Source organism: Melitaea cinxia, chromosome 23 (assembly GCF_905220565.1).
Source record: "Melitaea cinxia chromosome 23, ilMelCinx1.1, whole genome shotgun sequence".
NCBI lineage: Eukaryota > Metazoa > Arthropoda > Insecta > Lepidoptera > Nymphalidae > Melitaea > Melitaea cinxia.
The window spans coordinates 1,744,303-1,758,943 of record NC_059416.1 but is presented as its reverse complement, the minus strand read 5'-3'; positions in this window follow the sequence as shown (position 1 = coordinate 1,758,943).

Below are 14,641 nucleotides of genomic sequence, written 5' to 3'. Positions count from 1 at the left end.
GACAAAGCCAGCCTTGCGGTCAACAGCCCGCCTGCCCAGCGCGGTGACTATGGGCAAAACACATAAGTTCACGCGATTTTTCCAGCAGTTGTTTGTCCAGCAGTGGACTGCGATAGGCTGAAGTTATGATCAAAACTATTAATTTATAATGAAGTTTGCAGGAATTTTGATTGTTTTAATATGAATAATATAATAATAACAATGATCGCAGTGTAAACACGAGAGGGACTAACAAAATTGTAACTCCAAGTTTCCGACTACGCAAAGTAAACGTCTCCTTTCTGGGTCATGGTAGTCACAAGTATTATAAAATCCCACAAACAATTTTGCAATAAATAAATAAATAAATAAATAAAAATAAAATAAATAGCTTCGACATAAATTTGAAGTGTTTATTAAAAATAAATTAATAGATTGAGCGTATTATTCGGTGCAGGATTACATAGTTGATAAAGATGTGTGGACTTAGTGACGCTGTATTTTATGCAACATGTTTCTAATTTTGTACTAAAACACAGTTTATATATTATTTTCAAAAGAGTGACTGCGAAGTTTGTTGCTGATTCTTCTCTGTAGAATCTACATTCCGAATCGGTGGTAGCTTTACTTTTACAAAAATAATAATCACTTTAAAGTTTTGATTTGTAAAATGGCGCTTTGAAAGTGCTGATGTGTGCCCATATTTGAATTAAGTGATTTCTGATTTTGATTTTTGATTTTACACATCTATATTTTATGTCACCAATTCATGCATTTTGTGCGATAAAGTATTAATCAAATACACGAATGTTAGTATAAATATATTTATATTTGCCTTAGTTAGGAACCAAATCCACGACGGTTGGTGTTAAGGAAATTAGTCGCACCACTGCACTATTATAGTTGTTGATATTACCTACAAATAACATACGAGCAAAGTCGAATTATTCATTCCCTTTTGGATTATAATCTAAAACGCTTCTCAGGCACCGTTTAATTAAACTTGATTATTTTAGATCTCGTGTTGTTTACGTTTAATATGTCAGCATTATGTAACGGATTAAGTTGTTTTCTATACGTGTACGGATTTTTAGTAATTTTATTATCTATTCTACATAAATAAAACTGAATGTTGTTTGACCAATTTGGCTTATTTTTTTATTGTATGTTCTTTAAGGTCCACGGAAGGTATAATACTAAAAAAAAATTTAAAAATTTAATTTTTACTAATAACTTTTGACAGAACGAAGTCTGTCCGGGCAGCTTGTATCTATACATATATAGAGGACATATTAGTTATATTTGATGGGGACAAAGGAATTCGTTGCTGTGCCGCGGAGAACACGTTAAGCTGTCGGTTCCGGTTGATATCATATACACTTGATAACAATAGCTACTTAGTGGAGAATATATCCGCCAAACCGTAGTAGAACCGCGTCGTGGATTAAGCTTGGTCCTTCTCCTACATGAAGAAAGAGGTCTATGCCCAGTAGTGGGATGTTACAGGCTGAATTGGGATTTGTGATATAATGAAATAAAAAATAACTTTCGATTATTAAAAGTCATCAAAATCGGTTTACCCGGTTAATGAGTTGTGAGGTAAAATACTCGCAAAATCAGCGCTGATACAGGCATTTCCATAATTTACCGAAAAAATAGTACTTTCTAATTTTTTGTACTTAGATAAAAAATTTCCTTACAATATTTTTTTGTTAAATAATAAGTTTCCCTTGTTTACAATAAACTATTATTGTTACAAGTTTTTCTACAATTTTAGTAATTATCGTTTTCTATTTTCAAGTAAATGACGTCATTTTTTTATCAAAATTAACTAACTGTCAAAAAAATATAATGTTAGTTTCATTTTCGACATTCATAATAACGCTAGAAGTGTCAGTGATATATTAATATTTTTTTTATTATCATTATTTTTTATTTATTTAACTAAGTCGGTAATCAAGCGTACGGCTCACCTGATGATAAGCGAGTACTGTTGCATACGAGACGCTTGCCACACCAGAAGCATCGCAAGGCGTGGCCAACCCTACCCCCAATCACACACACAAGCTACGGAAATTGCTTACCATCAGGTTGGCTGTACGCTTATTTACCATCCTCGTTGTAAAAAAAAAAACAAAAAACTAACGAGGATTAAATCCCTAGTTGCCAGCTCAATACTTAAGTAACCGCGATGCCAGCTCGTCATCTTGAATTGTCTCATCATCTGACGCTCGTCATTTTTTAAAATTTATATACCTTATCCAGTCATTCTAAGTCTATGTTAATGAGGTCGAAAGCTATTTTTACATTAAACACTCGTTCTTCGACGGCGTTCTATTTATTATTTTTCGATTATTCTAGAAAATGGTCCGGTGACGGAATAGAACAAAATTTAATTATAATTTTCATTTAAATTAAGACAAAAATATCTTGTTCAAATTCTGGAGCAGCTGACTGTTGTCTTACGAAAGATTACAAGTAAATAGCACTGGCTCTCCATTAGTGTTGCTTTCCTGTAACATAGCCAGAACTACCCTAGAAACATTGTGTTGATAACGAAAGTCGGCAACCAGGTTGCAGTGCTCCTGGTGTTACAACTATAGCGTATAGTAATCGCTTATCATCAAGTAAACCGTACACTTTTTTGCCCCTCTAGAAGTATAAAAAAAAAGCAGATTAAGCAAGTCACGAGATTTTCCTACCTTTTCATCTACTTTTAAATGAAATTTTTAATCTATATATTAATACGTGAAGCAAAAACTTTGTACCCCTTTTTACGAAAATTGCGCGGACGGTGGAGTGTGGAATTTCGCACAGTTATAGTTTATATATACAGAAGGAGTGCAAAATACTAAATTTTTTTTAATGATGCAAAAAAAATACATTAAATCAATACGAGAACACATTACACACGGGTGGGTGTCGTAAGAAGCGACTAAGGGATAACTAGGTTCCACTACCACCTTGGAACTTAAGAAGCCGACCGGTGGCGGGATAACCATCTAACCGCTGGCTTTGAAACACACTGCAGTTACCAACCCGCCTGCCCAGCGTGGTGACTATGGGCAACAGACATGAGTTCACGCATTTATGGCGCGAACTTGTGGAGGCCTATGTCCAGCAGTGGACTGCAATAGGCTGGAATGATGATGATGATGATGATGATTGCACACACTACCATCTATTTGACACACACACGCATATATATTCTTTTGTTTAATATTATAGAAGTATTGTCTTTGACAACAGAACCTTAATAATGTAATCCTTAAATTATAATTTTAATTAATTATGGTTGAATTTCGCCCACTGGGCGACCGCTAGTACAAACAAATATTAGGTATGACTGACAATGGATCACAGTATAAATGTTATGTAATTATTATGACATATAATGACACTATAGGGACCTTGAATAAGTTCTCGTTGTTTTTATCTGAAAATTCAAAATTTAATAATATACATATGCATATAGTCCTAATAATATAGCGCTAGTTGTCGCGGGTTCGATCCCCGTTCACGACAAACATTTGTATTAGCCATATAGATGTTGGTCGTGATATGGGCGTTTGTGGACAGGAGAAAATCCTACTGGGGACCGTCGAGTGTGAAGCGTTTATTATTATTTATTAATATCCTGTGAAAGAGAGCATATTTAAAAATATATTCCTAGAATTTTTTCCTGCAAAATAATTATATCTGAAATAATATATTTTTAGATTTGCTAAAAAATAACTTATCCCTTACACAAGAATCTTGTTTATACCTAATAGAGATAAAGAGAGTTTAGCCTATTTATCCCTATTTAGGACACAAAATATCTATATAAATTTTCATCCCATTTATTCATCAGTAAAATCAAGTGAAACAAAAGAATTGTTTTAGTAAATAAATTTTTCCTCTGAAAGCCTTTAGTGATGGCCCGTTAAAAATCGTCCTCATGCATCACTCTGCGCAATGTTAACCTTTTTACTGGCTCTAGTGATGGGACGTTTTATCGATAAAAAATAAATAAAAAGAACTTTTTCACGGTTTTTGAATATACATCGGTGAGGTTAAAATATCGATAAAGGTCAATAGAGATAAAAGTTGAAGTTATTGAAATATAGTGAATTTATTTTTTACAAGTATTTGTCAAATTTAGATATTTTTCGTATTAGTAATGACTCATTTAGAACAGATATATTATATGTAGAGAAACTATTTTATTTCTTTTGTGCTATAGGAAGCATTAGCTCAAGTTTAGTGTATAATAACCATGAGGTTAGAGTAAATTATTTATATTTTTCTACTTATAATATGATGTTATATAGCCTTATAGCATTACCCAATGCATATACATGCCAAATTGGCGCAAAATTGGTGAAATGCTCCGCTCAAAATCTGGAGCAGCCCGAGTGGGGGAGTACCTCGACCTGGAAGATCACAACTAAGTTAATAACACTGCTGTCAAGCAGTGTTGTGTTCCTGTGGTGAACAAGGTGACCAGAGCTCCCGGGAGGAACTGAGAGTGGGTCGGCAACACATTTGCGATGATTCTGATGTCTATAGGCTACGGTAATCGCTTGCCATCGGGTGAACCGCACGCTTGTTTGCCGACCTAGTTGTATAAAAAAAGTGTGTAAAACCGTGTGATTTATTTAGTTAAGCGTATGCGATTGATTCGTATAAATAAATAATGATCGTTTTAACGTTAAACGATTTAAAATCCGTCGCAGTTAAATCTTCAAAGCAATAAATAATATTTATTGGATTTGAAATAAATGCCTTTCATAATACACGACGTATATGTGTTAACTTCGTTTTCAATATTTCAATTTGAATGTGTGTATAAATCTATACTTATAAATGAAGAGCCGTTTTTTTTTTGTTCTGTTATACTTCGAAAACTACTGAACCGATCGGAATAATACTTACAACGTAAGATGCAGAGGGTTTTAGTATATGATGTGCTAGTGATTACTTATCGTGTAGACGATATAGACGGACAGAGGTCGCCAGAATTAAATATGTAGATGCGGATAAATCTAATTTTCAGGTACCTATATACCTAAAGCGTCTTCGGTGCGACAAAGCCAGCCCTGCGGTCACCAACCCGCCTGCCCAGCGTGGTGACTATGGGCAAAACACATGAGTTCACGCTACTTTTGGCGTAAACTCGTGGAGGCCTATATCCAGCAGTGGACTGTATAGGCTGTAATGATGATATACCTATATACTTTATTATATTTAAAGAAATGGATGGTTGTGAACAAGAGTATTAATTTTTATTTATCATTACATAATATAAAACAAAGTCGCTTCCCACTGTATGTATACTTAGATCAAGATTTTGATGCTGATTTCTTTAGTAAATAGAGTTATTTCAGACGAAGGTTTATATGTATAATACATGCATAATATAGTAGAGGAACACCGATAGTTTTTGCAAACGTGCGAAGCCGGGGCGGGTCGCTAGTCATTTTATAAAATCTCTTTTCTAGCTTAGATTTTTCTAATCAGATAAGGAATAAATGTGAAACTTACTTCATATCTTATACTGTTATTCTGACTATTTATTTAAAGGATAAACGAAACTTATAATTGTTATAATAACAAAAATAATAATAATCACAGTTTGAGATTGTGGAACTAGTAAAGAAAAATTAGTTTTCAAAAAAATAAATTTGCCTGTTTTTGACAGAAAATATCTTAAAAGAAATTATTTAATGTTAATGAAATAATACAAAAATAGTTATTGAAATAATTTCCTGTAATCAGTAAATATTATAATAAATACAATCAATCTGTATAAGTCAGTAAAATTGATAATATACATCAAAAAAAAAAAAAAATCCACACTTACTCATCTTTCTGTAGTCGGTTACAAAGATCACCTGGTTTTGTTAAAAGAGAATAATTCAGAAGTTAACACTTAACTGTTTATTGTTCTGAACAGAAAGGTGTAGCTTTCAGAGTTTTAAGAGAAAATTTTATGAGAAAAAAATTATTGTAGTATAATAATAAAAGATTGTGCGAATAGTTGAGTAAAGAACAGTTGAGTAAAAATAAATAAAATCGTAAAACACTCGTTCAAGATTTCTTTTACTTGCTAATGTAGATGTCTATACTAATATTATGAGGCTGAAATGTTTGTTTGTTTGTTCGTTTAAACCCTAAAATCTGAGAAATTCGTTTTACGTTGGATAGTCCATTTATCAACAAAGGCTATAGGCTATATTTTTCTTCAAATTATTACTGGTGAAACAGTACACTATTTGCTTTATAATATTAGTATATGCGGATATGCGGTTGGTAAAGTACGTAAAAATAGTACTAGACTCTCAAAACACTTTAAAATTATTTTTTATGTACAAAATAAATTTAAAGTTTCAAAAATCGATACTCGATATCGATAAAAGTAAAAAGCGCGCAACACTAGCATAGCTGCACATCTATAGCAATTTATTTTACAAATGTGTTTGTTTGTATGTAACATTCCACTTTTATGAAAATATGTGAACGGCACTGAAAATGTTCTTTACCCTCGAACCATAGATTACGGTAAAAGGTTTTGTTATATGACGATTCGTTTTGCTGGTTACGTTTCGATTCACGCCTTATTTTAGTTACTGATATAATATAGTGTGTATAAATTTACCTGTAAACATTCTACTGCTGGGCAAAGCTAAATGAAACTAAACATATAAATTTATTTTTTATAAACCCATCCCAACTTGTCGCTTTAATTCACGTCATGTTAAGTGCACGTCACTTTGTATCGCATCACGTCGCTTCAGTTCGCGTGATTTCAGATTCCTTCGAAACATCGCCCCAATGAACGCTACAAAATTTAACTTTGTTTTCAAAGTCTTGGACATTGAAAAACGAAGGTCTTCTCGATGATTATAATAGGTTAAATCGATAATTTTAGGTTATATTAGATAATAAATTTAAACGTTATGTAATGAAAAATTTGAACTAAAATATATAATATTATTAATGATAAAGCCAGCCCTGCGGTCAATAACTCGCCGACCCAGTGTGGTGACTATGGGCGGCACACATGAGTTCACGCCATTTTTGGCGCGAACTTGTGGAGGCCAATGTTCAGCAGTGGACTTCGATAGGCTGAAATGCTTGAAGAATGAACAAAGGAATTTAGATTAGACTTTTACAACTAAAAATAACCATCAATAAATAACTCTGTATTGAATCTTTTTCAATATCAAAAAGGATCAATCAGAAGTCGGATTATTGAAATAAAAACGAACATTACAAGAACACCTTTTCAAATATTAACAATAGAAATGCTTTCAGTCGAGCGTCTTAGGAACAAGTCTACGTTTTGATAACCAAAAGGGAATACCAGATATTCGTAACGATTTTATAAAGTTATGTTTGTAGTCGAAGCTTTGAGACTTTCTAGATAGAAAGATATATTTATTGAAGGCACTCATATAAGTCGCTAATATTAAAATTTCATATCATTACATAGTATAAAACAAAGTCGCTTCCCGCTGTCTGTGTGCTTAGATCTTTAAAACTACGCAACAGATTTTGGTGCGGTTTTCTTTAGTAAATAGAGTGATTATTGTAGAGGAACGCTGATAGTTTTTGCAACCGTGCGAAGCCGGGGCGGGTCGCCAGTGCACTATAAATAAAATTATGAGGCTACATAAAAACTGTTTCTTAAGTCAATTAAAAAAAAGTATAGTAAGATAATTTAAAAAAAATGACAGGAAATATATAATATACCACGATTATATATAAGTTGATGTGTCAGAAGAAACACACAGACAAACATGAGACCACTTTAACACATCATTCCTAAATAATCATATACGAACATCAATAACAACTTTCTAACACACATAAATTACAAATTCAATATAATTTTCGTTATGTTTACATATCGCCGCGTTAAAGCTTAAAATCGTGGACGTTAAGCCTTAAATCCGTCGGTATAAATAAAACATGATACTGTTACGGATGAAAATTCACGTAATAAAATGGAGTTTTTCTTTTTTAACATAACCTTTTGGTTCTTCGTTTAGTCTGTAGTCTACTATACGATGGGCGTTTTTACGTTTCTACATTTTTATGTATGTTTAAAAAAAAATTAAAATAAATAAATAAATAAGTTCTTGACACTCAACGGCCCTCAGTGGGATTTTCTCCTATGTTGGGGGTCCGGAAATACACAATACACAAACACAACGCCCAAACCACGACTAAAATCTATATGGTTGATACAAATATCTGTCGTGAGCGGGGATCGAACCCCTGACCGCCAGCGCAACGGCCAGTACTGTGACCGCTGCGCAAACGCGTTGAAGACGCGAGTCAAGAAAGTATGTTTGTTACGTTACAAAATTAGTATTTGATGGAATACTTACACAGTTGACAATAACTGACTTAATAACAACTTATACAGTAGGACACAACTGACATAAACGTGATAGAGTATAAATCATAAAATGACTGTAATGAATATGATTGCGATGATGGAGGATCCATTGAGGTAGGAAATGTCCTGCTCAAAATCTGGCGCAACCCACCTGAAGAAGTACCCACCTTACAGATCACAGTCAAATAATACCGCTGTCAATTAGTGTTGTGATCTTGTAGAGTAAGGTAGCCAGAGAGTCAGGTCGGCAATACGCTTGCGATATTTAAGGTCTTCAGTGAGTAACGCTACAGTAACCGCTTACCATCAGGTGGACCGTACACTTGTCTGCCACCCTAGCCTTATAATAATTGTGTTTGTTGGTAAATGAAAAAAAAACCGACTTCAATTAGAATCGACAAGTAATACAACGTAGGTAGACGAAAAAATAGTCAAGTAAATACGCATTATCAAAGATTACTTCAAAAGTTGTTATCAAATATCGATGAAATTTAAATGTGACTACATGATAAACATCGGCTTTCGGTTAAATTAAAAATCATCAAAATCGATATACTCAGTAAAAAAATATGCGGATATTCGAGGATTTTCCTCGATTTCTCTGGGATCTCATCATAAGATCCTGGTTCCCTTATCATGGTACCACACTTAGGATATCTCCTTTTTAACGAAAAAAAAAAAAGAATTATTAAAATCGGTTCATAATCGACGAAGTTATCCCCGAATATAAATAAAAAAAAAAAACGGTCGAATTGAGTAACCTACTCCTTTTTTGAAGTGGTTAAATGTGAAACAACAAAGCCACTAATGCGTGTGTGTCCAACTTTATTTCGTTATTGAAAACTTCGTATTGTTATAAAAGAAATTTATTTATTTTAATTAATTATTTTTTATTCAAATAAGATTCCGAGTGCATGTTATGTATGATGTTGCATAAAATTTCGAAAGCCTACCGTATTACCGTACATAATGTTTGATATTGTTTCAATTTCGCTGACTTTGTGTAATTATCGAATTTTTATCTTGTTCCAGCCGTCTCCGTTGATTTTCTATTAGTTGTTTCTCACTCGAGTTTTTGTTTTTTAATATTATAGCAAACCCGCAGTCAAGTAGCATGGATGATTGATCTCCGACTCATCCCCTACATTGAGTAAGAGGTCTAAAAATGAATAAAAATCCACTAAATAACATAAAATGTCATTTCAGAGGTTATATGAGAGAGACACATAACACAATTGAATGATAAGTTCATATAAGCATCTATGTCACTGTTTGAATATCTATTATGAGTGGGGCTTACTTACAACTGCTAGCGCAATAGCTAGTTGCTGAGATAATGTTCTAACACGTAAAGTTTAAGCAGATAAAGAAATTGATGATTTCTTCGGGCCACTTTCTGCTTTCATTTTAACTTATTACGTTCTAATGTGATCTATATTTCAAATTTTATTTTAATATGTTTCCTTCAGTTGCAATTTCAAATAAGACTGACCCGTTGGCGCATTTGTAGTGGCCCTGCTTTCTGTTCTGCGGGTTGCGATGACGCGTGGTTCGATTCACACCTGAGTCTGGGTGTAATATTTGTATTTATATATGTATTAAATTTAATGTATATGTGTATGTATATTTAAAATATAGTTTTAATAGTCGGATGCTACCGTTAACACAAGCATTAAATTGCTTATCATTGGCACAGACGACCGTGTGTGTATGTAAAAAAAAATATTCAAATTTAAATTAGGTCCAAGAAAGAAGTTATTTTGTTATTATTTTTGGGAGAAATCCTGAAACATATCAATCTTTAACAAGCTTTAAAATATTCCCCCCAATATACAACATATTGGTCGGATATAAAAATTATTCGCACAAATTCATTGAACAGTAACAAAACAAATTAAACAAAAGCTTGTAAAAAGAGAGATCAATGGATAATTACAATGTAGTTTCCATTACGTCCGCCATCGCTCCCGGTGGGGCCAACCCGCTCACTTTTTGGCCAGCACCGACAAAATCATCAATTTCAACCCGAAAGAGATTTATTCTGATTTATTAAATTCGGCGTTTCTTTATTCCCAAAGAGGATTAGTTCCTTTGAAATATTTTCAGGCTTGTTGTTAAATCCACCCCGATATTATTTTTATTATTCTATTTTATTATTAAAATCTGTGGTTTCTTGTTTTATTTTTGCGATTTTTCGTAGCTGCTTTGGTCAATTTTATTGTTCCGAGAAACTTGTAAAAATGGAATTATATAACATAAGCTTATACTTACTCAAAAATGTATTTTATTATGAATGTGTAATAAATGTATTATATTATCAACAGCAAAATTAATGTCTTTTTTAACCAATATGAAAAGTAATAAAGATTAATTTTGACTAGCCCGTTGGCGCAGTTTGTAGTGGCCCATCTTTCTGTTCCGTGGGTTGCGGGTTCGATTCCCGCCTGAGTCTGGGTGTAATATGTGTATTTATATATTTATACGTATATTATTTCTATGTATATTTATCCAAAAAAATATTTAGGTATAACAGTTGACTGTTACCTGTAACACAAGCATTAAGTTGCTTAGCATGGGAACAGACGACTGTGTGTGTATGTTATAAGATATTTCTTTATTATTTATTTATTCATTTTAATAAATACTAAAAAGAACAAATAATAGTTTTTTAGTTGGTGCTACAACAGAACCTAAATATTTGTGTAATAATTTTCTTGTAATAATGTCCGAGTCCTTGGATATTGTCACGCCACAGAGACATACCGTGACATAGTCGTCAATATGTCATGCAACATTATTATCTATGTTTTATCATCATTCATCATCATCATTTCAGCCTATCATAGTCCACTGCTGAACACAAGCCTCCAAAAGCTCACGCCAAAAATGGTACAAGAACAAGCCTGAATTTTAAATCTGATGTTGAAAAGTTGGAATGTTAGTTTGGTTTGCCACATTAAATGGTATTCATGATACGAACCTTTACCAGTACTTTGACATAGTATCTTTAGGTGTTATTCGAAACTCGTTGAGGTTGTCCAAGGACAAACATTCAGATCAGGAATCCGAGCAGTTATAAAACTCACTGCCACCGTTGATGAACTTAGTCAAAAATACATCAGAAGGACTGTCTGAACTACAATATAAACATTTTAAAATCACGCACGACATCATCATTATTTGTTGAATCATATCATAGTAACGACGTGTACCACTCTCTAGCCTTCTTCGGTGAATGAGCTATTCAAAACATAAAGAATTTTTCAATTCTTACCAGTTCTTGAAACGAGCGCTTTTAAACAAACAAACAAATTTTTCAGCTTTATAATATTAGTATAGAATTATAGATGATAGACCAAGCTTCAACTCCGTTTGTTGTATTACTTCAATAAATTTATTTATCAGAAAAAAAATCAATTACAAACATCTTAAAAATATATCCATCTTCTAATAAAACGCGAACTCTTAGATGTCAGGTTTTGGTAAAATTTAATTAGATTCCAAAGTTATATTTCATTTCATGCCTTGACGGTAATAACTTCTGACAGCGACTTCTATAGTTAATCCACTAACCTAGCTTGGACTAAACGATTTATTTGATTATTTCGATATGATATCAATATTAATAAATGATTAAATATTCAAAACAAGCTCAGATTGTCGGAGTTTGTTGGTTCAATATTGGATTACGGATTTTGAGGATTAACTAGATATACATCGTAAATTTATCAATATTATCAAAATTATCATAACTATCATAATTATGTTCAAATTTTTAATAATGTTTTTTGTTCCTTTTTTAAATATGTTATGGAACTGATTGTCAAAAATGGTGACATTAAATGCAGCGAAGCATCGAATAAAATTATAAAACCGGTAAGATATTTAAAAATCCTAAAAAATATGGCAAATATTAAAAATTTGTTGATTCTCGTTAAGACACGAAACGTAATGACATACTTGTAAATTTAAGTCTTCAAATTTAAGTTGATATTTTCTCACCAAGTTGTAATGGAATTCCCCAAATAAACTTACGGTCACAGAAAAATAAATTTAAAGTCATGACTCTCAGAGTATAAGCACGTAGAAGTACAACCTTGGTAATGTACGAAGTGACAGTATGAAGTGACAAATCCTGCACATACCTAAAATACATTATACTATATTCTTGAGAATTTATATTTTACAAAAAAAAATTGACGAAGATAAGAAAAAAAAAATAGATTTAGACAAACATAAACATCCTTTGCTGTTGACAGTTTGAGATGGTAGATCAAATTCAACTTACAAAGATAGATAAACAGAGATACTTTGAAAAGATACCAACTTTCCCCTGTAACAGTATAAACTTTTTGTGTATTTTAATCTCAAATTGTCACGACCTCAATGTTATATAATTTAACCGTTCAGAATTCAGACCCGACCCTCTCAGACGTAAATACCTACGATACAATGCCATCGAAAGTACGTTTTTTATTTTCAGGTTTTTACTGTGTACCTGGTCCTTTATTAAAAGACGAATCCTATTTACCGTGCTACAAACATTTTTATACACACAGCTATGTACTAGCCATGCTAGAATGTTTTGATCTATACCAAGATGGTTTGTATACAAAAAAAAATTAAGTTGATGGACATGTTTGATCGTAAATATAGTATACTATTTTTTCATTTTACGTCAAATTAAATCTAAATAAAACAATTTTCGACTCTGCGCTGGGCTGGTCACCTGTGTGGCGGGATCGATAGCCACTGAGGCAGACGTGTCCTGGAATGAAGATCGGGTGTTGGCGAATGCAGTGTTGACATCCGCCAGCCCGCTGGACCGACGATCTAAGTAAGATTGCCGGTGGAGGCTGAATGAGGATTGCAGAGCATCAGGATATTTAGCGCGAACTTGGGGAAGCCAGTGTCCATCACTGGACTGCGATCCGCCAGCCCGCTGGACCGACGATCTAAGTAAGATTGCCGGTGGAGGCTGAACGAGGATTGCAGAGCATCAGGATATTTAGCGCGAACTTGGGGAAGCCAGTGTCCATCACTGGACTGCGATCCGCCAGCACGCTGGACCGACGATCTAAGTAAGATTGCCGGTGGAGGCTGAATGAGGATTGCAGAGCATCAGGATATTTAGCGCGAACTTGGGGAAGCCAGTGTCCATCACTGGACTGCGATCCGCCAGCCCGCTGGACCGACGATCTAAGTAAGATTGCCGGTGGAGGCTGAATGAGGATTGCAGAGCATCAGGATATTTAGCGCGAACTTGGGGAAGCCAGTGTCCATTAGAGGGCTGCGATATGCTGAACTAGTAGTAGTCGTAAAGAGTTTATATTAATAAGTAATGTAAAAACGTGTAAATGAAGTCCAAATTAGCGGTTAATTTTAATAATGTAATCCTTTTTTGAAGTAAAACTTCTTCTCACAGGAATTTGACTATCGTATTAAAGCGTTATACTAAGTTTAATTAAATTAATATACACTTTTTAAAACAAAGATAAAAAACTGCCTTTGACGCTACTTGAATAATAAAAAAAAAATTGAATAATATATAATCGTGTGACATAAGACGTGAGAATATTTAGAAGTAAAAAAAAAAGAAAGGATATCCTCACAACGACTCTTAAATTTCCCACACCTTTCGCACGTTCTCAACCCGTTTTACACGTAACACCAACAAAAAGGGCCTGGATATTAGGACAGGAATTTCCATAGCGTTTCAGTTAAGTACTGTACCCTTTTTAGTGTCTCAGAGTGGACTGGCTTTATTATGCTAAATTGTCGTTTTGTTGAGTCCAATCTGTTTTTGACGCGAACCTTCGTATTAGGGTGTAAAAAGTAAATGCGTTTTGAATGTCCAGAACTTTAATGTCCATTAGGATAGTTTCTTCGGTACACTATTTTGTGATTTAGAAACTGTTGCAGTCCGACGAGGACGTTATCGACATTTTATGAAGTAGTTTAGAACTACATTTCGGTGATGTATATGTTTATAATATTGAACATATTTATTCCAGTTTCCCCTTTATTTTATCCCCTTTTATTTATTTTATTGCTCCATCTTTTCGAATAAATAAAATTGAAGTGTCTGATTGTAATATGAAAATAGCCGATTTTTACTAAATTATGTTTGTATACACGGAACATGTATCAAAATGTCATTTTTTATAATTTTTGTCTATCTGTCTCTTTGTTCCGGCTAATATCTAAAATGGCTGTGGCTGTTTTCGTTTGCGAGCAAACACAATTATTTTCAAATTTGTTTTGTAGCTTTGG